Source organism: Drosophila kikkawai, chromosome 3L (genome assembly GCF_030179895.1).
Source record: "Drosophila kikkawai strain 14028-0561.14 chromosome 3L, DkikHiC1v2, whole genome shotgun sequence".
NCBI lineage: Eukaryota > Metazoa > Arthropoda > Insecta > Diptera > Drosophilidae > Drosophila > Drosophila kikkawai.
Genome location: NC_091730.1, coordinates 24,578,146 through 24,603,610, shown reverse-complemented (window position 1 = coordinate 24,603,610; position 25,465 = coordinate 24,578,146). Strand labels below are relative to the sequence as shown.

The window sequence follows — 25,465 nt, the reverse complement described above, 5'->3', positions numbered from 1 at the left end:
CTCGTACGCGGAAAGTCTGGCAACGCTGGTCGCTAATGACACGAGCGACCAGCGTTGCCAGATCGTCAGTGCACGAACGACCAAAAGTACCAGATCGCCCGTTGATGAGGTAATTTTACATACATTTTAACATTCTAATCAGAATTCGACCCCAAGCTTATAAATAGAAACTAAAAATATTAAAAAATGTAAGGATTTTAAGAAAATAAAAGTTGATTTTTTTAAAATAAATTAAATAGTATTTCATTGCCAATTTTCCCGAAATAAAGAGGAATAGCTCAAGCATTTGAAAAATATATATTTCAATTTAGAGTGCTAGTCTAGAAAAACGTACTAATTGAATTTGAATTTTGTAAAAAAAGCTTAAAATAATTTGGCACCAAATTTGAAACCGTTTGTTGAAGGTTTTCGATTAAAAAATATATAGATAAACTCGGGAATACATTTTGAATTGCGCGGCATAGCAGGGAGGTGGTGGGTGGTGAGGTGGTGGATGTATGAAGGAAAGTATTCGTATTCAGTTAAAAATTTCACTCAACGAAGGCGGTTGTGCCGCGGAAAAGTCGCAACTTCGTAAATTTCCAAAGAGGAAATTATCTGCCGCGTCGGTTGTGCGTTGCGCTAACATCTCAAAATATATACAATTTTCCATTTAAAGTTGTTTATAAAGTGTATTCAATTATCTTTGGTTCAAGTTATTTGTAAGTCTTCAACGTAAAAACAAGTGCAAGTGTGAATTTCGAAAAAGTCTTGTTTTCCTTTGATTCATGTATGGCGTAAGTTTTGAACAGTGTAAAATAATAAATATTATTGTGGGAAAGCTGAAATAAAATTAAAAGTGCTAGCGCACGGCCAAAAAAGAAGAAATTGAAACAGAAAATAACACGAAATGCAAAACAGTTATAAATAAAAAACGAAAAGGCTGAATTTCGGCAACACCGGGCGTGACACAAAATAGCAGTTAATTGGAAAATAGTGTTTCGAAAATACGTGGTTTTGGAAACTAAATCAGAACTACGCAAATCCCAGTAAAACCAGACACGAAACCCAAGTGAATTTTGTGCCAAAATGCATTGTACAATAGCGAATGAAGAGACCGCAAATGTTTATTGCGTTCTGATTTGCTTTTTCAAAAACACAGTCACACGCACGCACACAAAGACACCCACACGATCGGCGAGTGGCAAAAGTGCAACAGTGATAAAAACAAATGCACAACAAAAAATCAAAGTCGGAAAAGTTTCACAATACAAAGGCGGCTTATGCATAAAAATGTCCAGTTCGGCTCTGTGCACTTGTCACGTCGCGTTGCTGCAAAAACAGCACTTTTTCGCAGCTCTATTTCGCTTTTGACCGCGCACGCACTTTTTCGCCTCACTGTTGCTGAACCTCTGATTGGGCTGAGCTTAAGCATACCAGTGGTACTGTGAATTAACAACCTCCTAGAATCTATCTTCTGTGAAAGTGTTTTAGTCTTTGTTCCATTTATTTTTTTTTACTTCAAGACCGAATATTAATATCTTAATTTCTTGTACTAATAATTGATTAGTGCACCGATCAAATATATATAAAGAATTTATATATTTCGAAATAAAATAGTGGAAGACCTATGTATATGTATATTCCAGAAAATAAAACTCTTAAAGGTAACCATTTTAAAAGTTCTAATTGTTTTCCATACGGCTATGGTGATCGTTCTATCGTCTTTCTATCCTCTACCTTGGATCAAATATAAAGAATATGTTAGTAAATATTAGGGAATATAGAGAAATGTATTACAAAATTCATAAAATCAAGATTTACGATTGATTGATTAAGCAAATCAAACAGATTATGATTTATATTATTGATTATAATGAGATTCCCTCTTTCAGCCACCTTAATTACATTCTAATAGAATAAATAGTGATATCAATTTACAACATTGAATGTAATTATATGTAACATTATCAATTGCCTTTTACCCGTTTACTTAATTTAAAACTCAGTTCCATAGTTTGTTGTCTTTTTCGATGTATGTACATAGATTATACATACATACGTATATTTTATATTATTCATATGGGAATTTCCACAGAAAGGCGCTAAAAAACTAAAGTTCTCCAATTTTAATTTTTTTTAAATGGCTACATACATTGAATAGTGTTCCATGGGATGAATTTTGACATAATCTTGCATAATCTAAAACAGAAATAGAAATATTCGAATGCAATGTAGCGCAAATTCGATTTTTAATTATTTTTATGAAAAACATCATAAAACAGGGCACGTTTTGTTTTTATAAATCATTGACTTTTACTTTCTAACATCACTGGAAGAATGCAAAGACTAGAAAATAAACACAAAAGGAAATATTACATTACCAACAAGGGTAAAATTTGTATGTGCATTTTCGCTTCCTTTTATAAAAATTTTAATTAAGAATTTCGTAAAAAACAAAGAAAAAAAAATTGACCGTGGGCAATGTCCCGTGTTAATCTACATACTTCAAATTGAATAAAAAAAGGCATTGTTAAAAAAACTCAACCATTTTTAAGAGGCAACTGTGCACAAAAGCTTAAAATTAGTTTAAATACTGCCGCTGGATCAGCAGACATTTGCGATTGAATTGGTCTACCTTAAAAACCACTTCCGTTTTTATCTTAAATATAAAAAATTTCACAAAATCAATCAATCAGTAACGTCTAAACTCATGTTTTTTTCAGCTTAAATGCGTACAAATGTCGCATTGAACAACAGACAATTGTCATCTGCATTTTATTCAGATAGCTCAGTCAAAATTATTATCCCATTATATGGGATTTTATTAACAAGGGACATTTTAATTACGCAAATAATCTGTTTTCGGGCGCCAATATCATTCGCGTTTCTGGGTATTTGTCTTAACCTCCAGTCATTGACCATTTTTGTATACCCTTGCAGGGTATTCTAATTTAAACAATGTTTTTGAAATTTTACCAAAAGAAAATAAATATTTTCAATGTACATACATACATACAATGGACTATATCTTGAGGCTGATCGGGTAATTAGGAGAAAAAAAATTATAACTTCGTTGATTTTCAAATTTTTTGAATATATTATATATATGTAAGATATCATATAAATGTAAGGCTGGGAATGTAAAACTGTAACTGTCATACTGTAAACATAATAAGTATAGAGAAAATTTAATGAAAATCTTGTGTGTCAGCATATATTATATATAAATATCAAAACAAAATTATTATATGATATGTATAAATATACAACTATTATATATTTCTTTTTATTTTATTTTATATTATTTTATTTTTTTTTCTAATGATCCAATTGCAAACTGCAAGGGTACACAAGCTTCGGCGTGCCAAAGTTATAATCCCTTCTTGTTTTTAGTTTTAATTGAATTTAATTAAATTTAATTTGTTTGATATTTCGCATAAAACAAACAAAACAAAACATTTAAACAATTTCGCTAAATAAAGTGAAGCTCAAGTAACAGATGGAATTTCAAAGTATTGGATTGTTTGCAAGTATTTCCCAGATTTGCTTTTGCGAAAATTGTACCGGTATTTCTGCTCTTTTGTCCCACCGTAATATTGAGTCATTCCAACAAGTTGTTGATGCAGTCTTGGGCCGATTTTTCTATTTCTTCTTATAGCTTGTTCTCGTATTCTCTGCTTTCCTGTTTCTGCTGCCTAATGCATAAATTACATTTTCCTTTTCGACTACACCAGATTTGTTCAGCACCTTTTTAGCGAAAAGTTTCCAGGAAATTGTCAACAGAAATTGAAAAACTCCCATGTAAATACACACCCACACACACAGGCGCAGCGCTTAATAAAGATTAACGCATTTCTTATCAAGCTGATAGCAAAGAAGATGGAATGAGAGAGAGAGCCTGTAGGAGCGAGAGCGAAAACAAGAGAGCAGTGATATCTTTTCTCTGCCTGATTAGCAGCGTCTAGTTTTTCTCGTATTATTTATTTGTTTTCTCGTTGCTGCCTTCATCTCCTTCCTCCCTTCCTCTCTTTCTTCACCACGCTTGCTTTATTTTCGCGCCGCTGCTGATAAAATAAAGAACAATATTAATTTAAGTTTAAAAATAGAATTTGCTGCAGATGCCATTGCATGAATGTGTGCGAGCGAGAGATTGCTTGCTCTCGGCGGTTCGGCTCTCTCCCTCAACTCCCTCTCTCTCTCTCTCTCTGTCTCTTATATCGCACACATGTTGATATGCAGCAGTGCTGCCGGGTTCTGTAAGATTCGGAGCACAAATAAGCTAAATATATATATAAAAAAAATTGGCATACGGGGCTCTAGCATGGTGGGCGACAATTTACTAGAGTATAATAATATAATATCACAAAACTAACAGGATAAATGAACTAGCCGGAAATAACGATGTCAAATAGATCTGGCTACCACGGCACAACGACATTCTAGGGAATGAAAAGACAGACTTGGCTGATCAACTTAACAATAGAAGAATAGAATAAAAAATATGCAACTGATATCCAAAAGTAGGCGGCGGCCTTCACTAGTCATTCGCCGATAGGTTCGTGGACATTTTTTAAAAGGAATTGTAAAACAGCGCGAAAAAATGTATCTTTGTTAATCCTCAAAACCCAAATAAACTTAAGTATGAGCCTGTACCAGGACAACGATCCGAAATTGATTCTGTGCAGAACATAACTGCAGCAAGGCAATTGATACTCCTGCCCAAAAGTCCTGACTTAAATCCTATAGAAAATTTGTGGGCTTTATTGAAGAAAAAAGAGAGTTGTTAAGTTGAATTATTCAATTTTGGTTTTTTAAATCCTAGGCATATTATAAAAGAAAAGATGAAAATTTTCTTGTTTTTGTTTATTAATTTTAAGTTTACTAGTTCTTAAGCCAAATTTTATGGGGTTTTTTAGTTTTGCAAAGAATTTCTTGACAAACTGTATATGGCCTGAAATGTGCTAAGCTGTCACCACTGAGCAGCAGCGTCGATGAGCGAGGGAGAGAAAAAGAGAGAATAGCAACTGTGATGCTCTCTCTCCTCTCTGGGCGAGACCAGATCTGATCTGATATTACTTACCGATTGGGATTTTACCCCATTTAACTTACCGATTGTTAAAAAATGCAAGAACTTAATGAAAAATAAAGTGTTTATTAAAAAATTAAATTAACAGCCACAGCTATTTCCTTTACAATTACTATTAATTATAAACAAATGATAAATTGTAATTATAATTTAATTAATTATATTAAAAAGAAATATGCACATACATATACTATTTACTCTTAGAAAAAAAAAACCGTCTATGCCAGATCTAGCCTGAAATAAGCTAAACTCGCTAAGCTTTCCTATTGGGGCTTTCGTTCAGTATTATTCTGTTCGCTTTCCGATTGGGGCTTTCGTTCAGTATTATTCTGTTTGCCTCCGCGTCAAGTTGTTTTTTCGGATCGCCAAAGCCGCGTGCGTCGCTCCCACACAAACACACTCACACGCACACATGGAAAACGACATTATGCATATGTATGTTTAATATATATTTTTCTGATTGGATTGGGGCAAAAACAAAACCCAAAGAGTGCGAAAAAGTAAGGAAAAAATAAAGTAAAAAGCCGAACAGCATTTTGAATATTATTCGGTGTGCGGTTTGTGTTAATAATTATTGCTGAATGAAAAACAAATTCCTACAAATGTGTTAACAAGAGTGTTTGCAGCCGCCGCGTTAAAAAGTTTACAACAAAACGGCACAAAAAATAACGAAAACTGGAATTTGTGATAATTGTTTTTTGAATGAACGAGCGGGCGATGTAGCGAGGGGAGAAAAGTGCAAGATAACAGATTTTGTTCGTTTTCCTGATAAGCGATACAGCGCGCATCTTTATCTCGGCCATAAAATTCGCTGATACTGCATAAAAAGTGTAATGTTCGAAAGCTCTGTATTTTGATATGCGACCGTTGGAGATTAGCTTGGTTACTCGAGTGTAAAGCCCAAAAAATAAACAAAAAAGAGCATACTTTTCCATTATTTAAACATATTGTTTTGCTCTTACGAAGGTTCTGATTCCAGATTCTTCGTTGCAATCTCTCTCTCACTGTCTTTCTCTCTCTCTCTCTCTCTGTCTCTATAATTTTCGCTTAACCTACCACAATTCTGCTCTTGTCTTTCTTCTTTCCTTTCGTTTCGCATATATGTAATTCCCTTTCCGTAGAATTTACCGTTATGTACTTTACTTAGTTCTCCACTCTCTCCCACGCGCTCTCTCTCACTCAACAACAACAACTACAGTTACAAAATTGAAATGTATATTATAATTAACCGCATTATTTTCCATATGAAAAGCAAAGCGGGTAAATAATGCCAACCGCAACAACAAGAAGCACAAAGTGAACAATCTAAAACAGCCAAAAAGCAAACCAATTAGGAAAAAACAGTGCAAAAATCTAATACAAATTGAGAAAAAAGGAAAGAACGCCAAGATCGTGTAAAAATAAAAAGTTTATCTAGCAAAGCTGAGCGCCGACGTGGGAGGCATCCGCAGTGAGAACGTCGGATAAACACACATATAGGCGAAAGCGGAAAGCGAAGAGTGGAGAGATCGGATAAGGAAGGCCAGTCCGTGTGAGTAAGCCTAATCTTTATAAAGAACATTAATTGATCTCTCGGGGCTTAAATTCATACTGCTTAAAAAAATGATTTTCTACTTTTTTGTTATTTATTATTTATTTATGTAGGAATCATTTCCTATGGTTAAAATTTCTTCGACGTAAAATATAGAATAGACTCATACTTAGTTCAAGTACTATTTATTTTTGAACAGATTTGTAGTTCAGATCATAATTTGTTTCTCAGAACCTTAGAACATAACAAATATTTCTAGAGTTTCACAAAAATAATATCACAGAAGATTGGATTTGATCTTGATCAAAATCAAATGATAAGAACTGGTTGTCCTCTTCTTATTTGTTTTAAATTTGTAACTAAATGTGTGTATTTGTGTAGACATTTATTCATGTCCTATGGTTCACATAGGATTTAAATGTATTTCTCCTAAAAAATAAATGGAACAATTACAATTACAAAACTATTTTCTTATTTTAAAATTTAGTTTAACAGTATTATAGTGCAGAATTCATTTTTATTGCACTTTTTTCAAGTATAATTCTTGAAAATGAATTTAGTTGCAATGCTTTAAATTTGTCTTGCAATCTTCGGTCAAAAACCAGAACTTTTTGGTTAACTAAAAGTCGAGATATTTTAGATTTACACAATAAAGGAGTCCATACATATGTTTGTACATATGTATGTGCTAAAGCCACTGCAATGAAACCAATAATTGGGTTAACTTTCCACCAGGACTTTATTTTCCGAGCTTTTCTCCCCGTGGATCACACGGGCAACTTCAATAAAAGTTGACCACTAAAATGCCGGCAATGAACCGCAACAAGTTGGTTTTCCCTAGCATTTTTTTTTTGTTTATTTTTGAGAGTTTAGTTTTACATTGCCGCAAGGGCTCTAACATTTCCTACATACAATTTTTCACTCTTAGGGTTTTTATTTTAAACCAATTTCAATTATTTTCTGGTCGCATTAAATTTTTATGGTGTGGAAAAGTTAAGAAAAAATCAAATGTATATTTGCATTTTTTTGGATTTTTGGGTGTTTACATTATTCCCAGTTCGCTAATGAAATTGAAATGTTCGGTGTGTCGGAAAGCGTTCTATATATAATTTTGTGTATTTATAGTGAGGCGCTGAGGCACTGTTTACGAGTGTGTGAGCTCGTGGGTGGTGGGTTTTCTGAGTGTAATTGACAGCTTCCTCGAGACCTTACAGAATATTATTTTTGGCAACTGGCAGAAACGCAAAACGTTCATAGCTTGAACTTTGAATTTAATTCGGTTGGGTATCTGTTCTTTGTCAACATTTGCACAGAAATACAAATGTTTCCCCATTTCCAAGCTGTTTGTTCGCAAAATATTAAGTAATAAATATATGGAGGCCGTTCGTTAAAATCGACTTCCACATTTCTGTAGCTTCAAAGCCACGGAGCCGTCGTTTTTACTCCTCTGACTGAACAGGTGTTTTTTGTTTTTAACTGTACGAAGTTCTAGGCATGAAAGCGATGTATTTAGAGCTACAGTTGGATCATAATTTTAGTGTATGAACACAAATTCCTGTTTCTTTTCGGATAGAATGAATCATTGTCTTTAAAGAATCTTGAAAGAGATTGAGCTGTGTTTTTATAACATTGAAATCATAATTTTATTCATTAAAAATTGTACTGTTGCCAATAATGGTTGATTTTGGAAAGAAAATCCAAATGTAAATAAAATCGGTTTCTGTGGCTTAGCTTTTCATATATTCCAAAGTGTTGCTCTTGATTATAAATAATAATAATCTTAAACTATTTTCGGGGAATAATGCTTCTATGCTAAAATTAACACATCAAATGTAGTTTGCCCTGCCTTGCAGGTTGCGGGTGGATCATTAAAAATATGTTCCTTTCGGTCAAACAAAAAAATGGCTAATCAAATTTAAAACATTATTTTTAAAACGTAAATACGAATGTTGAAAAACATGAAAGTAAATTCCAAATTTCATAACATTACCATTCCGATTTCTTACAGTCGGAGGGACGGACTAGTTCAAGAATATATATGTATAATTTATGGGGTGAAAATAATTCTTTCACTGAAAACTTTGGACTGAAGTTTGTAAAGTTATAAACTTGATCATTTGTAGATCGTTTCTATTTTTAACTTGTATCTCTGAGTATAACCTGAGAATGAATGAGTCCTATTTCTCATTACAGGAGACAGAGGTACCTCTGTCCATACCTAGGTCCATATCGAGTCACCTGTTGATGCTCATTAATAATAACTATGTCTTCTTTACTGTGCTACAAATTCCAGTTGAATTACGATACTTATTTAGTTCACAGCAGTAAATTATGATAGATACAAGTCGGGGATAGATTAATGTTTGAAAAGGGTGTTAATATAGCTCGAAAAACTTGTTCTGCTCGAATCTATACATACGTAGTTCTTGTGCTTCATTTTTCTTTTTGTTTTAATGTTTATTTTGCGCTAAAACCGCAAAAAGTTTTGCGGTTCTGCCACGACACAATCTTATCATCTAATGTTCTAAAAATAAAGCCAACAACAATAGCAGAAACAGAGTGGATGGGGCCCCATCGTCAGTTCCGTCCCTGAGCCTCTGGAACTTGGAGCGAAAATTGTCGCTCAACCTTTTTCAGCTCTATCTCGATATCTATGTATCTCTATCTCTATCTGTGTGTGTATATAGTACATATGTGCTTTGAGTGTATTTCTATCAAGGTATCTGTATCTCTATCTGTATCTGTATAGTATATCTTGCTATATACACCAGCATTGTATGTTTTTGCAAATTTTGCTAACAACAAAAATTTCATTTTCTTCTTCGGGTTGTATTTTTCTTGTTTTCTTTTAGACCGACCGTGTGATCATTTAGCGTACTGCTAATTCAATTTGTATCTTCTGTTCTTGGTTTCGTGTGCCTGTTTTCTTTTTAAGTGTATATCAGTGAGTGTGTTTTTTTAAAGTTTCGAGTGCAGATTTAATTTGCTCAGATTTAACTAATGAAAAGTTTACTTCATTTACAAAGAGATTTTTATTTCGTTAATGTTCACTTTACTTTTTAAATGTTTAAAAATATATATTCATTTGAAGAAAATATAAAAAAACTGTCATTTGTCAACAAGAACATTGACGCCTATAATTAAATTAGAAGTTATACACTAAATAAAACTAATAAAATGTTGCCATGTTTTTGTAATCTAAAAATCGGCGGGAATCAGGCGAGCATCAATATGGTAACAAACATATCCGATTAGCATATGGAATACCTACATCAAAGTCTACTGATAAAGTGAGTCTAAAAGGTGAATGACTAAGAAAAGAATCTCCTTTAATCTGACTAATAAATATTATTTTCCTTGTAACATTTCTTCTTTCAGGAAGTGAAAGTATTTGTTTAATGTCTTTTGTTTGGCACTGTTTCTGAAAAATAAAATATTCCAAATGAATTAGGAAAAGTCGCTGACTCTCTTTTTGAAGGAGCAATATTTGTTCGGTCAATTAACAGGAGATTGTGGACTTTTAATAACTGTACTGCCCTGTTGGCCAATAATCAATGGTGTTTGCTTTTTATAATTTAAACTTTTCTGCGGGATGTGTAGCAAAAATTCCACTATAAAAAATTTGACACTTGAATGTCGTTGGCACTGCATAAATTAGACGGAACATGATAGACATGAGTGACCGTGGCCAAATCAATGCCAACGACATGGCTTAGTTTCCTCTCCCTCGTCAGCTTAGCAACAAAGGAAGACGTTGTATGTCTGTTGGCTTTCCGAGAGGCCTCGATATCCTTGTACCTGCTATTGGATTTGCATATATGCAAATGCACTAGTCAAGCCGTAAATTCCACCCAGTATCGTAATTGACGGTGAAGGGTGCACAGCTTCCTTCTTTGAGAATTCGCTAATTGTTTCTAGTGCAGGCGGCGTCAGTTAAACTCCTTAACTGTTTGAAGTGCAAGTTGTAGTAGATTTAAGACTTGGTCTTAGTAATAAATATTGTCAAAAGTATTATAAAGTCAGCATTTTTACGGGTTCAAAGTTGTTACATAATAAGTTTGAATACCAGATAAATATATATTTATAGAGTAAAAATAACCAAGAAAATGAACAGATCTACACAAATTTAAGTTGAACTATGCTTCAGCAATAGTCGGCGGAAAGGCAACAAAAGCCGGATCCGGAACCACGGCAGTTTTCACCATTTTGAACGACAAGTGCATAAGCCTTATCCGCCGTAATTGTGGAGCGTTAAATGAGAGAACCTCTAAATGCAGCAAGGATTCCCGTTGACATGGCATCGCGGTTCCCTCTTATTATTCCCTGCCACTCCATTCGTCCTGCACTTATGTACATGCGTTGCTTTGGGAGCCACTTATTCATTCATGCTAAATTTCAGGACCCAAAAATCCACGCATAAGGAGACCTTTTGATCGATTAAACATCAAATGCGGTGAGACTGCAAATAATTTCATTCTTATTAAATTCAAATGTTAAATAGCTACCCAAAAATATAATTATAAATGATTTTATATACATTGGACAATATATTTCTCCACAGTACTTGCGCAGCTTCTCCTAGCAATTAGTAGAAGTAATAGCATCGTCAAAACTCTTGCGCTAAATATAAACGGAACATTGCACATTCACGACGCTGTGCAACCAGCAGTCAATGAAAGAACTTTTGCTCTTTGCAATACATTCAAAATACACATTGATTTTTCGTGTGAATGCTGATCAGATTGTTAAAGAAAACTGAATAGTACTCAATCAAAAAGTCATTCGGATTTCATAAAATTAAATGATTAGTTTAGATATTTAAGCGGGGTCTATTCTCGCGATTCCCTTGAATAATGCTCGAATCAAGCGTTCTGTTATGTTTAATTAATTGACAAATCTAGACTCAATTTTCCTCTTAACGTTTTCAAAACTTAAGCACTTAAGGCAGGTGAAGTTTTCGACTTGGTCGAGAACTCGCCAAGGAGTTGCCGAAAATTAGTTAAAGTTAAATAAACATAAACAAATTGTATTGTTGTTTAAATTTGATTGCCAAAAAAAACTAACTCCAAAATCGTAATAAAAAATAATTAACGGGAAATTTTGAGAAAACTAATTTTCTGACGCATTTCTGTGGTCTCCCAAAAGCTGAGAGAATTTAATTGTGCCAATGCACGGGCTTTTCTACTGCTGCCCTTTGTTTTATGGCTTTATTCAGGGTCCTGTGGGGCATGTGACATTTGACAAACGGCAGAGGAGAGACGGCAAAGGACCATTGAAACGCATTCTATAGACATTTGTGCTTTAAAGTTTCATAGAGGAATTAGTTTTAAGTGTTGGTTCGTTTGTTGTTTTATTTAAGCATAATTGTAAGCGAATTTCTTTGCAAGACATCCATGAAAATTCAGAAACAGATTTCTCACCTCATACAATATAACAAAATAAATACACTTTTCAATTGTATATATATTTTCGAATGTTTTCCTTTAGTGTCCCCTAGACTTTGGCCAAGTTTGTTCATCTTGCCAATGCTCAACAAGTTGCGGGGGAAAAGTTCAACTAAAGAAGAAATCACAACCAAACTAAAAAAAAAAACCAAGGTCAGTTTAGTTCATTGCCACTGCTTGATTTTGTTGCCTTTTTCTGATGTTTAAAATTTCTTAAAAATAAATAATTGCGGTAAGTCACGGGTGGAAAAGTTAATTGAATCAATAAAGTCTAAAAATGTTAACATTACGTGTTCGCTTTTAAGAGAATGAGATTTAGTTTTCTTTATCCGTTTTTAAGCTGGAAATTATTTAGGATGCGTGAAAACTTAGACTCAAGTACGTAACTTGAACTACCAAAGTGTAAGATGAATGCAATTACTCAGTGGATTATCCTAAATTTGGTTAAGATACGATTCGCAATTCACAACAGATGAAAGCAAAATCTGCCTTGCATTAAACCAAATTTACATAATTGTACCAACAATGTTGCTTATCTAATCTATTGGTCGATTTCGGAAACATTGTTTCCTCGGCACTCTCCAAAAGTCTCACCTTGGGCAAGCACTAGCATCTTAAGGCTCCTTTCACCGCTTTAGCAGTTCGGGTCGCTTTGCCAGAGAGTTGTTTATGTTTAGGCCCAGGGGCGTAGCACTAAATTATGTTGTTTTAACTTGGCGTAAATGGTCCTTTCCGGTGTTTCGGTGTTTCTAGGTGCTATGGCAGCGGTGTCTATGTGCCCGGAAGCGATGTTTTGCTTAGCTTCCAAGATATTTCATGGTCTCACCCTCCGGCACTACCCTCCGCACTTTCGTGTTACCCCACGGTTCAGCGGTTTTATTTGCATAAATTAGGTCCTATAATAGAAACTGCAGTAATTCGTTGATGTGCGAAATATTTGATTAGTTTAGTAATAACAAAATGTAATGCGGTTAATATGGTTTAAGCTTATAGAAAGAATGCTTTACAATTTTAGCTAACTTTATAACAATAAAACTAACAAATAGATAGCATAGAAAACAATTATTTTATGTTGGTTTATTACACATTATAAACTGTAGAAGCAGGGAGTTCATTTTCCCGTAGGGGAAACTTTTTAAAAATTTTCCCGTTTTTGTGATTCAACGCCTTGGGGACTCGACCGCGACTCAATTTTCAGCGAAAAATATGCGAGAAACCACTTGCCCTTATCAGGGTTCCTGCCTAGCTGAAGGACAACTTTCCTCCTCTATCATTGGCAATATATGGGCTTGCCTTTGGTCGCCAATTTGAGTGTTTTTGTTTAATAAACAAATAGGTAAGTGAAGTAGATTGGAGAAAACGACGCCACCAAGTCGGTGGAAAGTCTACAAAGGGTTTTTCTTGTTCATGTTGCTGTGGCTGTTTGCCTTAATTTTCGGGCGGGGCTCCTTTTATTGGCATTAATCGCAGCCGGGGTAAGGGAAAAGGAAACTGCGACGTGTGAGTCAATATGCATACCTCCTGGACACCACCTCCATATATCCCTCCATAAATTTACGACTCTTGAAGCTTTTAACAACTGTTTGTCCTGCAATTTCCCACAAACGAGACAGAGAAGGAAAATTTATTATTATTTTTATGGGCGCTGCGAATTGCTTTTCCTCATCAAGTTAAATGTGAGGCAGAGTCGAAGAAAGAACGGAAATGCGTGGAAAAAACATCCTGGGCTAGGGACACTGACAAACAAGTTTTTTAATAACTTGGCTGGATCCCGGAGTTTTCTTGAAAACTAAAGTGAGTTAGTTTGCATAGCATACTTATAAGCGTACTCGCTGCTGGAAAGTAATTAACTCTGTACCACTCCACTCACAGTACATCCTTGTTACTGCCACTACACTTTGGCGTAGGCGTGTATCCATACGTTACCCGCGAAAATATTAAAAAAAAGGAACACCAGCGGCAGCTTAAACTCAATTTGTCACCGTGCTATATACGATGTTAGTGGCCGTAGTGAAAAAGTAGAGAAATCGGACAGTGTGGGTGGTGCATGATGGTGAGGGGTATGGCTACCTGCAATTGATTTTGAATGTCAAAGGGGCTTTACGGTGACCAACAGAGGCCAGATTGGCACTGCATTGGCGATATCATGAACAGAGTTTCCTTTGACAGCGAGTAGTATTTATTAGATTTAATATCTCTGAAAAAAACAATACAATTTATATTAACATCTCTTCCAGGCATAATATTTCATTTTAAAATTTAAGATCCAGGACAGCATGGCCTTACCGTTTTATCTTATCGTTTTTTTTACATTTTATTCTTATAGGTAAGGTTACTCATATGTTTTCAGTATTTCACGGTTGATTCAATTTTGTTGCCAATTTCTTTGGCCCTTTGCGAAGCCAGCAGTTCAGTCTGTTAGCCAGTTTCTGCACTTTTCCGTCCAACTTCCCACCCCACATATGTATATTTACAGTTTGCAGTTAAGCCAGCTTTAATTGGGACACTTACGATTGCTCATAATAATCCGTGAAACATATTTTCTGAGTAAAAGCTGCGTTTCTTCGGAAAATGCTTGTGAGCCGTTTTTACTTACAACTTCTCTTTTAATATTTGTGCGCTTATGCCTGTTAACTCGAGCTAATTTGTTGCAACTGCAAGTACTTACTTAATTGGCATCATTAGGCTGCCAAGCTGAGTAACATATGTATATTGAACCAAACGATAAAGTTTAAAGGATGCGTTTTTCAAGAGTAATAAATATCCTAGGCTTAATAAAGTAAAATACAAAACAATATTAATAGTAAATCTTAACAAGTTACACTTGGAATTAAAATATACATATGTAGATATATTTTTGTTTTGTTTTATATTGACAATTATTTTTTACTTTGAAAATAAAGAATTCTCGTTATAGAGCGTTCCACGGTCCTTGCGTTCGTTGTGGCTTTCTGCTGGAGCCACACAACGGCTGACTGGCTTCAATGGTTACGCACCGACAGGGTCGAACGGGATATTAAAAATTGGGCCCACTTAGAAGCGCTTGTTCCTCTCCAGAACTATCCGTAGTTCAGGGTCCACAATAAGGAAAGATGCAGTCGGGGGAAACGAACTCATCCAGTGGCTTATACACAAATTTACCTTTCCGATTTTTCTGCTATACAAATTAATTTTTTTCATTGCACATACAACCGATCGATAGCAATTTGAATGGGATGGATGCATTTAAATGCAAATTCGTGTTATTATATTTATTTACCAGCGGCAAACATGCCTTTATGGATTTTTTAAAGCAAATGATTTATAATTCCTTCAGAGTTTTCCATGAATAAGTTGTGTTTGTTTAATTGGACGGAAATTGGTCCAGGAAATGTAGAAAGATACATGTATTTGTAAATAAAAAGCGTATTATGAAATTTATTATTATAAATATTTGTTGAGGTTTTTATACTCGGTTGCATTTCCTTTAAACGTTTGAGCTAAAATATCATTTAAGACAGTAAAATTTAAGAAATATAATTAATCAAAAATATTATAACAAATTAATATTGAATTAAGGATTTTTATTTTTGTACAGATTCCGCTAACAACAAATATATAAAAGCCATACATGATACATATACCTGATAGCGTCTGACACAGGATCCACATGTGTATATGCTACCTCAAAATTGGATATCTTGTGGTAAAATTTATTCGACAGAAATAAGCGATAAATCCGCAGAGCTGTTTTCCTGGCCTCGATAATAGCTGCACAATATTAAAAACAATAATACAAACAACAACACAAAAATCAGGTGAGCTAAAGCTATTCCTCTAATAAGTTGAGTTTCAATTTCAAATTGAATAACATTTTTCGGTCCCCTTTAATAATAATAATATTTTACAAAAATAACTTATCTTTTATTCAAGTTTATTTAGTTTTGTTATATTCCTGCAGGGTTTTATAATTTGTTTGTAAAAGTTTGAAACGCAGTATATGAGCCGTTTCCGGCTGTATACTGTATATACATATATATCCTTGATAAACATCAACAGCCTAGTCGATTTAGCCATGCCCTTCTGTTTCTCCGTCTCAGTAAGCCCGGTTCAGTAAGCCTCTCAGTTATTGCTATGTATATATGTATGTAGCTGTCACAAAAGCGATCTAATTTAAACAGCAAACGGTATACAAACTTGGGTTTCCCGAAGTAAGATTCCTTTCCTTCAGAGCAGCCTCCTCCTGCAATGAATCTTTCTATGGCGTTTTCTCGAAACTAGGTTTTTCAAAGTGGTTAACAAGTTTTCTTATAAACGAGTTGACCAATCTTGACCGATCTGGCCATGGACATTTTTTTATTTTTAGGATATGTTCAGCCTATATGAGATTATATCATGAACTAATGCAGAATCTAGGATATTTAGGAAAAGTTAATAGTTTTTATTTTACACCGCAAAATTTGCTAAACAATATGCGCTTTTTAAAGATGCATTACTTATGTGTACTTTACATTTTGATTTGGGATGACCCAGTCAGCCATTCAAAAATATAAAAAAACTAAACTATTACATGGGACAACTCCCTTAAGAAAATGGTATCGTTTTTATCTGTAATAAATAACAATTTGTTATATTTTTTATTGTTTTAATTTTTACTACATTTATCCCTGACAACGACCAATGTTTCACATACTCGGGGCTTACAATTTACTTAAAATGTGCTAATTGCATATTTAACCACATCTGAAAAAATTAACGACATGTGCAAAATTTGTGCAATGAAAACTCGTTCGACATTCTTATAAATATACTTCGCACAAAGGTACATACAAACATATATCGTAAATGTGTATAAATATATTTTCCGATGTTATTTCTCAATTTTCAACGTCAGCTGCTGGCTCTACAAACTGGCTCGAATTTCTGATACTTTCCACGCATCAAAAGGAATTTATTTAAAAGTGGGCTTATTGTGGCTAATTGCCTTGTTTCTTTCCTTTCATATTGGTTCTCAATGTAAGAAAATGAGCAGAGTTTATTTATATAAATTTAAAGCAAAATATCACAATTTAAAGGGAATTATTTTTAATGTGAAATTATACCGGAGAATCCCTAACCACCACCTTCTCTAAATATGATTTCATTAGCAGTAGCTATCATAATTTACACAGTTGTTATTCTATTCAGTTTCCTGTATATATATTTTAAAAGAAACATTTTAAAAGATCTCCATACTTCATAAGCCCGCGCTTAGCGACACTAAACCAAACATAGAGATCGAGCAATGTGTTGCCACTTTATTATGCACGATAAATTAATGATAATTTAAAGATAACTTTTATATAAACAATAAATACGGTCTCTCGACATTTTTTGCGGTCTAAAAATAGAATGCATACAGTTACAAAGAACGGCGATTAGTAATATGAAACGACGAGACGCCGACTGGTCGGGGCTCCATTGCACTATGGGGTTTTTGACCACTTTTTGTGGCATTTAATCATTTTTTAAAAGTTCTTAAATTTAAAAAAAAATAGTGGGATTGTATTAACAAAACATCGAACTGTTATGCCTCATACTCAAAATGTTAATACTTAACAGCATATGTTAGCAACAGAGCTGTAAAGTCAGCTGTTGCATCCGAAAGCGCGTCTGCTAAGTTTGTAGTTTTTACGGAGTGATCTTTGAAATTAAACTATTCGTGTAAGACACAATTTGCAAAGGAAAAAACTAATGGACACTGATTTCACAGGTTTTAACTACATGTTAAAGGTATTAATTGTTTAAATTGTGCGTGTTTATACTGACATTTTGTCATTTTATAAATGCACCTTATGCTGAATTTTGAGAAACAAATTTCAACTTTGGTAAGAGTTTTGAAATAGAAGTTCGCATTAGTTTTTAATGCGTCCAAGTGTATGTTGTAGCGTTGTCAATTCTGAGCAAAAATCAGTTCGTTTTATTGTGCACTTTTCCGCACTTTTGTTGCAATTTGAATTTTTCTCAGATAACCTCACTGTTTTCAGAGCCAATTTGGTAGCTGTTTGTATGGAAAAACACTGATTTCCGGTACTTTGGTTATTTTGGTTCCTAGGGAAAGCGTTGTCCGATTTTGTTCAAAATTGCTATATCGTGTTAAAATAGCAACAAATATAAGCTCCTTAAATTTCATTAATTTATCTTTACTTTTACCCGATCGTTCCTATGGGAGCTATAGGATATAGTTTCCTGATCCGAACGATTTTCATACTATATATGCCTAGGGACAAATAATGATGATTGGTAAAGCTTCATGTCGATATCTTCAAAACTGATCGAGTTATTAATTAATGCCACAAAAACTGGTCAAAAACCCCATAGTGCATTGATATAGCTTTATATATGTACATACATATATATAAAATGGAAGTATATATCGAATCGAAACATTGATATGAAAACAGGAAAAAATGAGCATTCGTTGTTTATTCATGAGGCATAGCGGCGTGTGTGGTGGATAAAGCTTGAAATACAAATTTTAAGCTGATTAAGCCGAAGGTGTCAGTAGACCTCCAACTCTGGGATTATTCTATGCATACAGAAAAATCTGTGCCAGCTATAAATAACAGCAAACGTTGTAAAATATTTAAGTAATTTAAATTTGTGGTGTTTGCTCGTATAATATGACAGAAAACTGCAAATACCGATGGCTGACTCATCGGTCTAGATGATCCCGATATTCCCGCACACAGCTATTTGAAAAATATTTCCCTTTCGCTTTTCATTGTCGAATAACTCTCCCTGAATTCAAACACAGAATGTGAATGAGAAGTGAAACAGTTTGGTCCCTCCTCTTCGGTTTATCTATTCACTTTCCTCGTAATGCGGAACTCAGCTAAGCCACCCAATTACCATACAATCCGCTGCCGTTCAAAGCAAACCAAAAAGGTACAAAAAGAACAAAACCAAAGCAAAACAAAAAAGAATAGAATCAAAAATCATTGTCTATATGGTCTACTGTTTTGGCTACTCCTTGACGAACAAAATCTCTTGAAATGTATACAGACTTCAGCTGTCATTATTAGCGTAGCAAAAAACAAAACAAAAGAAAACAAAGGCGCTAGGGGAATAAATTTGTTAAGCAGCAATTAAACGTCAATGGCAACACTTGAAAAACGATCCAAAGACGATGGATCGGTTATTTTGGCTCTGTGGAGCGGCCCGGCCCGAGTGGTCTTATAACTGACATTTTCAAGTGATTATATTGTTCAACTCGGGTTTGTTTTCCCTCACCCTCCCCCACAAGCTCCCAATACCTTGGGTAATTATTTGCTTTTGTTTGTCGACATCCAATCATTTGGTTATCTTGAGGTCTTATCAAGTGCTTCGGCTGTACTTATGTACAATATACTTGTACATATAGCCAGTAATTCTTTTTTGCCTTAACAATTTACGTGAGTGTTCGCGGGGATGATGAATGTGATACGAGTATTACTTTGATTGGGAGGCGAAGGCGCCGGGTAATTAGCTTAAAATTATGTACAAGCCCACATGAATGAAGAGCATGGAAGAGCCGCAGAGTCCATCAATCAATGGAACGTCGGCGACGAGCCGCTCTCCGTATTGTTTGTCGGAGGGGAATTCGGTGGCTATGAGTTCAATGGGGCCTATCAATCAATGAGTAACTTGAGTCGAGCCACAATTCAATTAGCCAAAGAGAGGTCAATTGTATGTGAGTAAGTCGCAAAGACGATCGTTCTTTTTTCTCAGCTTTAAATTAAGAAATTTAAATTTGATAGTATTAATATTAAAAGTAAATCCAAACAATTTGAAATTCAATCTAAAAGCCGACTCCCATTATACTTGAAGAGTATTTGATTGGACATCATTGTCGGATATTTTAGCTTAATACCAATTAATTGGATAAGTCGGAAAGAAAAATCAAGGCAAAACATTCGAACATTCAGTTTGGTTAAAAGCAAAAGATACATAGAGATGCCTGAACAACCAACAAACCACATATCATAAAGTGTCAGATTTGAGTTTTTTTTCTATTAATTTTTTGTTGTTGTTGATTTGATGTTTTTGAATGTTTTTCTTGTGACCTGGAAGTCAATGGCAATTGGTAGATTGAGTGGTTGCCGACGACCTGCGCTAGAAGAGGTGACGCCAGTTGGGCTGGGCACGTTTCAGGCAGATCTCTTCTTTTTTTTGGGTATTTGTTTTGTTTTTTATATGCCGATTGTAATCTTGAAAAGACCTCAACTGCTTAATTAATGCGTTTTCGCTTTCTACTTTTTCGGTTGTCGCGTGGCCAGACGACAGTGACTAATCAGAAAATAGAAATGTGTTTTTTTTTTTCGGGGCTTCTCAGCTTGTTGCCTTCTTTTATGTTATTTTTTTTATCCAACAATTCTTCCTGGGGGGTTAATTGAGTGGGACCAGACCGCCTGCCTTTAGTTCGGCTGAGTTAAGTTGAGTAAGCAAATTGCATTAATTTGTGTCTTATTATTTAATAACAAAATAAATAGACAACGGCCGACAGCGAATTGATAGAGTGCTCGAATGAGAATGAGAATGAGAAGTGGGTGTTGTGTATTTAGCACTGCCGGCGCTGCTTACTGAGCAATTATTTTAATCCCATTCAATTAGGAATCAACCGTACCGAATGGCGCCGAACCATAACACGTACACGTTTTATTCCGAATCCCCCGTTTTTGGTCATTCAACTGAGCTTAATCCTAGGTTCATTTGATGCTGAACATTATTTTACGAAAATCAATTTTTCCTCGATTTGCTGTTCTTCAAGATTTTTTCGCAATTTGCTTAATCCTTGAAGCCATGGAAATGACTTTAACATATAGAATTTTCTTTCCTAAGAATTTTAATTAGAAATTCTCAAATGCTTATACCCGGTATATCTAGCGATGGCTCGTACTACCAAATAACTGTTTAGGTGGGAGGTAGGAGGTCATGCAAACAGCTAGAACTATTATTATTATTATTATTATTATTATTATTATTCTGTAGAAAATGAAAAATAGTACACCAAATTTATATTCATACCAAAGGAGAGTATCTAATTATTATAATAATTACTATATAAGTCTGAACAGACACAGTAGCAACCTTAAAAAAAACAAAGCCATGTTTTAAGCTAAATCTGCTTTTCAGATTTTTATTGTTGTTAGATTAAAAAACTCTCTATGTGATTATCTTAATGGAACTCACAAGGCTTTGCGTACATGATATCTCACAGTCGAGAACACCAGGCCGTAGCTTTCTTACTTGCTTACCCTTAAAACTTTTTCCACTTACCTTATTTTTCAGCTCTTTATTTTGTACAATGATGCCTTTTTTTCACATATACATATATTTGATTTTTTCATGCATTAATACATATGTACATGCATTTTTCCAGTAACCGAAATTTACATAACTTTCTGACTTATACAAACCGAATATCACGATGACAATTTTTTATTTTTTGCTGCAATTGCAGAAATTTTTATTTCGTTTTTGCAGCACAAATTCGCTGTTTGTTTATCGAACAATTTTCATTTCAAGTTCGAACGGGATTTCCATACTCAACTGTTGCTCCATTATTATATTCAGGCAACCCATAAAACCATAAATTTCGCATTTATTATAGGACACACGTGTGTGTGTTGACACAAAACTGGCTGTTTGTGGTTAAAGGTGCTAGTAACAAATCGATTTCGGTATTGCCAAATGTGTGTTAGGGGGGAAATGGTAAGAAAGCCCGCTTGCCGGGCATTATAATGTGAGCGCATTATTTGAGAGACGATTTTTATCGCACATCTATGTATGCCCACATATGTACATATGTGTTGTGTATACTATAAATATGATTTTATGTGCGAAAATATTCCAATCAATTGAGGAGCAGGAGAAGGCACTGGCGTTCGCCTTATCAGCCAACCCTCAAAATAAAATCGAATAAAAACTGAGCCGCGATAATGCCTGGGCGGGCACTGGAGTGCCAGCCCGGTATAGTATACCATACATACATATGTATATTAGTATCGTCCATCAATTGTCGGCTACAGATCTTTTTTTAGTCGCTCGACCAGCCAAAGTTTCGGCGTGTGTTGATGACACGAAACTTATTAATAAAACATCGGCCCTATCAGTGGCGAATTCAAAGTTTCCAATCTTGTACTCGTTTCGGAATCTTGGGTTTTATGCACGCTATATATATCGGTATAGCTTGGGGATTCGATTCAGAACAAGTCCGACGTTGCCATTCGCTGTTTGCATATCGCTTTGCCATTAATCGCTCTTTTTTTTTGTTTAGGCAAACAACAACAACCAGACGACAAATATGAACCAAGGCATACAACAACAAAGGTTATTTTTAGATTGGAGTATTTATAAATGGCCTTGGAGATCGGCTCAGGGTCTCAGAAGGGGGGCAGAGTGGAAAGATTGAAATAAAGAGACAGAAAATCATTTAGTCTGAGATCGGAAATGTGCGACAAGCGTCCATGTTTTATTTTATTTTTCGAGGATTATGCTAGGACGCACGTGGTTTTTCTCTAACGGTTTTGTTGCTGGTCTCTTCCAAATGAAAATTAATTACTTCAAAGGTTCTCATTGGGTAAAGTTTTTAACAATTTATCAACCATTTTATGCGGTTATATGTTTGCAAAGAAAAATTAACAGTCAAGTGGATTTAATGGTATTTATTCTATTGCATAGTTTAATAAGAACACCAAGAAAATTAATTAAATTTTTTTTTTTATATATGCATACGCACATATCTATGTATGTTTTGAATATTATAAAACTCAAAAGGTTGTATACGGTGGAAAACTCTACGTAACCATCTGAGAAAATGTATTTCTTTATTTGAAGAACCTCTGATAATACATTTTTGTCATAGGAACGGTTTTTTTCAATTTTCTTTTTGGAAAGGTACTCAACCTGAAGTTTGCTTCCTTCCTTGCTCAATTTTTATACCAATGGCTATTGCTCTTTATTATTGTTGCAATTTGTCCGCAAAAAGGCAGAAAAATTGTATAATTTCTCGTTAGAATATCTGTTGCATTGGTCAACTTTTTACAAAACGCCTCATATTTAATTTAAAGCCTTTCCAGTTAATGATGCTGTCAATTTATTTCAATTTAAATCCAATTCTCCGCCACCATCTGCGAATTTCAATCGCAGGCGTCATAAAAGTTTTTCCCTGGCTAGACTTCATTAAACTTTCTAGACAACTGAAACAAGGAATTCACTCCCTTAGTTTCTCCCCTTCCGCCTAGAAAAGAAATGGTACTTTTTATTATGTGATAAGGGTTGATAATTAAATTGTGAATAAAAATAGAGAAAAAATATAGCATAAAACATTTGAAATTAGTTTCGGAGAGTTTCGCAGACTTGGAATGTGAACTCTCCGGACAGAGAGCAGAGAATAAACTGGGCTGGAATGAGCCATTTAACTGGGCAGTCTCTAGTTGGCGTTACTAATAATAAAAATAATAATAATAATACCAGTTAAACCACTTTGCGTGCAGTGGCAGACTCCGAGGCAGCAGCAGCGGCAGCATCAACTTGCATGGAACTTGTTAAATTGTTAAACCCATCTAGCCAGGCCAGCCCCAAGTAGTCGAGGCAGGCATTGAGCCAGGCAGCCACCCTGTCACCCAAACAAACGCAAACTGGCCAAGAAGGCAAGGACAGCTGGGGAGCAAGTGGCGAACACACTTCCAAAAATGGATTAATATATATTTTAGATAATAAAACTTTTACATCCTACATAAAGTAATATTTACAGTCGTGAAAATGTATAACAACCTTGCTTAGTCACAAATAGAATTGTTATATTGTGTCCGGAATTTGCAAATGTTTTGTGCAGTGTATCAATCCAGATGTGAGGCTGCAACCACGAGGCGGCGTCGCGACGCATTGGCTGGCAAATACACTTGAGAGCCTGCGAAGGATCTCCATCGATGAAATAGAAAACATTTCTAATGGCGGGGGACGTAAGGAGAGAAGTGCTGAAACTGGATAATCTTGATAGTCGAACTCTCTGTTCGCATTGATTAGCTCTGGAGGAGATCCTATTGAGCCAGAATATTAGTTGGGGGACTCTAACCAGTTTGGGACAGGCCCGGGTGAGTTAGTAAGTGCACTGGAAAAATCACTAGCGATACTTAAAGCGAAATGAAAAGCCTTACTTCAACAGCTACCAATGTTTCTTATTTTCTCCTTTTTTGGGTTTTTATATAAGTATCGCTAAGCGAATAGATTGACCCCTCAAAGTAGGCAAGAAGTATTTTTGTACATATTTTGAAATTCCATTCACAATCAGCATCGCTTTGGAGGCTTGTCATGTTAATTTAGAGAATTTGAATTCTCTGCTCTTTGACTTGAAGTTGATGTGGAATTTAAAGTATTCACTGCAAGTGCATCGTGGCATTCTATTTGCCAAGCAAATGGATTCCGCCTTTGACGCTATTTTCGGGCGCAACGGAAATTGTGCTTCCTGTTTGCCATTGAACCCTTTTTTCTGTGGGCGGGCGCTGTAGACCGAAGGACGAGGACGAAGATGCGGACAAGGTTTTGAGTCCTAACACGAGATGAGCAGAGCTTTGGCCCTCGTTTCTGGTATTCGCTTGATTTGTCTTTGCAGTTTTTTTTTTTTTTTTGCTTTTTTGCATTATGTTGGAGCGGTTGTTGCTGTTGTATCTCGAGTCTTTTGGCGGCCGTTGCACATGTGGCGCGTATTCAGGTATTTCCCCACGGTCTATTTTTAGAAAATCCAGTTTTTTGGCAGCACCAACACAGCAGCGGCAGCTCCCAAGTCTGCTTTGCATGGAAGCGAGACTGCGACACCGACTTGCACCAGAGATTGCTGGCTTCTCCACTCATAACTCCGTCGCTCATAAATGTTTCGCGGCCGTTTCCTTTTCCACAGAGTTCAGGCTGAATTTTTTGGCAACGACCTCAAAAGTCACTGCTACTAGCCCTTCACTTTCACACGACCCAAAATTGTAGCCGAGGCAGCTGGACCCGCTCCCCAGAAATGGGCAGGCCCAGTCACTGCCCCTCACCTTTCCCTCGTGGGTCCTGCCTCCTCTCCCTCTCTCTACACTTGAAGAATTAAAACTCTGAATGCCGCAATTATTTGTGCTTAATCGAACTAACCATCAGATTTATACTGATTGCCAAACACCAAAGGAAAACACTTGATATTAATAGGGAGTACATTTCTTTGACTGTACATTTTCAAGTCTGTTACTCTATGGTGTTTTGGGCTGTGCCTTGCTTGTTAAATGCCAAAGCTGCCGTCATGCGTTGTCTCCTTTTACGGCCAGAAAAACGGCGCCTCAAGGAAAGGGGATTCAAGGAAAGGGGGACTGGAGCTCAAGCTGGAGTTAAAGCTGCAACTGAAGCTGAAGTGGATGGTGCTGTTAAGGCCATGGCATGCAAGGAGCCATT

The 25,465-nt window shown here is 35.4% G+C and overlaps 1 protein-coding gene across 7 annotated transcripts in view; it reads left to right on the top strand.

Annotated features, from left to right (window-relative positions):
- Window positions 1–5,398: 5,398 nt before the first annotated feature.
- Window positions 5,399–25,465, top strand: part of Gyc76C (Guanylyl cyclase at 76C) — a 38,900-nt gene continuing 18,833 nt past the window's right edge. The window contains exons 1-3 of one of the 7 annotated variants that reach the window (XM_017178982.3): window positions 5,399–5,503; window positions 6,321–6,599; window positions 15,621–15,840. The gene's annotated coding sequence lies outside the window, so the exon portion shown is untranslated. Of the gene's footprint in view, window positions 5,962–6,320; window positions 6,600–15,620; window positions 15,841–25,465 lie in introns of all 7 variants that reach the window. The other 6 variants (XM_017178986.3, XM_017178979.3, XM_017178984.2 and 3 more) reach the window with 6 other exon arrangements.